The sequence below is a fragment of the Halyomorpha halys genome, unplaced genomic scaffold, assembly GCF_000696795.3.
Source record: "Halyomorpha halys isolate HHAL.00 unplaced genomic scaffold, Hhal_1.1 Scaffold223.1, whole genome shotgun sequence".
In the NCBI taxonomy this organism is placed as follows: domain Eukaryota; kingdom Metazoa; phylum Arthropoda; class Insecta; order Hemiptera; family Pentatomidae; genus Halyomorpha; species Halyomorpha halys.
The window spans coordinates 440454-442082 of record NW_027115445.1 but is presented as its reverse complement, the minus strand read 5'-3'; the positions used below and the strand labels follow the sequence as shown (position 1 = coordinate 442082).

At 34.9% G+C, this 1629-nt stretch overlaps 1 long non-coding RNA gene across 1 annotated transcript in view; it reads left to right on the top strand.

The window, feature by feature from the left end:
- The window catches only part of LOC136797034 (uncharacterized), a 5512-nt gene extending 4534 nt beyond the window's left edge, over positions 1-978 (top strand). The window contains exons 3-4 of the long non-coding RNA XR_010844835.1: positions 274-403; positions 468-978. This is a non-coding gene — a long non-coding RNA (uncharacterized lncRNA). The remainder of the gene's footprint in view (positions 1-273; positions 404-467) is intronic.
- The last annotated feature ends 651 nt before the right edge of the window (positions 979-1629 follow it).

Sequence of the window (1629 nt, the reverse complement as noted above, 5' to 3'; positions counted from 1 at the left end):
CACTCTCTCCCTCTCTCACTCTCTCACTCTCTCACTCTCTCTCTCTCTCATATCTCTCTTCCTCCTGCTATTTATTTTTATCTCTCTCCTATATCCGCGAGACATGAAACAACTTCCATAGGCTAGTTCTTCTTAAATTGTAAGAATTATATGTTGATCTACCACCCCTAATCTATAAAATAACTTGGATTAATTTTAAAGAACTCATATAATTTTAATAATACTAATAGTTTGTGTACAATAAACAACCTACCCCCCATTTTTACTGTGCAGATTGGTACTGGCATGATACGAATTCACAGGTTCGGTGTGGGAATGATACTTGCTGCTGGAAACCAATGTGCTGCTGCATGTACACCGGTAAAATGCATTGCTGTAATTATCCAGGAATACAAAGAAGAGTGTAAGTATATCTGCATGAGTTAAGTTTGAAATATTTTGATTTAACATTGTAATAATGTTCACAGGATATGCGTTGCCACACCTTGTTGAGATTACATGGAACAAGATGGATCTTCAGAAAATCTAACACAAGAAAGTAATCAATTGTGCACAAAAATTTTAGACTGAATGATTATATATGTGAAATTGAGTTCTTTGAATTCAGCATAACGTGATGATATAAAGATCAACCTTCTAGTATACATTGTTGCGTTCAACTTCAATGCTAATGCAAGTATTATAAAATCATGAAGACAAGGAGATATTTAGATCTATATAAATAAAAACACAAATGTTTGTTAGTTGCTTATATAAGATCTCCGAATGTTCATTACCGATTCACAACCTATTTTTTAAAAGAATTTCGGTGACTTGGGAAGGTTTAAAGCTATTTAAATTCTCGTTTTACTGTTATTATTATTTAAGTTAGTGTGAAAATCAAAAAATCATATCACATGACTCAGAAGGTATACATTTTTTTGGTATTTTGTATATGTAACAAAATAATAGATAAATAAATAATTTAACAAAAAATCACTTAGACCTGACAAGTATTAGCGATATTTAGATCCCTGTTTACTTTTGGAGTTTATATCTATAGTGTTTAATGTTGATCATAACTTTCAACTGGAAAAATGGAAGATTTCAAAAGGATGACTTTAAATAGCGATACCACCTCTCTTATTTCCTATATGTATGTGGTTTGTTAGAGGTCATTCGATATGATCTATGCCCAGAGGTTTAGTCAATTCTGTGAACAGTCGTGACACAAACCGTCTGTATGTGTAAGTCCACTCTGCCGTGAAATCGCCCCTCCACCTGGAGGACCTGGGAGGTGGCAAGGCACTGCCCCCTTGGTCAAAGAGCTCGCTGAGGGAAGCGGTGTGATCACAGAAGAAACAAGAGAAAAAGAATTGGAGAAAAAAAAAATAAATTGAAGACCTGAGAAGTCAGGCGGACACATATTTAGCGCAAGGAATTTAAGTCGAGAAACAATTTTCGCATAGGAGAGGATGATTCGCTAATTAGGAATGAAGAAGTCACCCTTGTTAGGTGGGTTAACGAATTTAGTGTTACAGAAGTTTTTGAGGACTCAAACAGGATATATGAAACTCCTGTTCTGAGCCGTGATTTTAAGCTCACGGAAGCACCGCATTAAAATGAAATTACTGATGCGATTCTTCAATT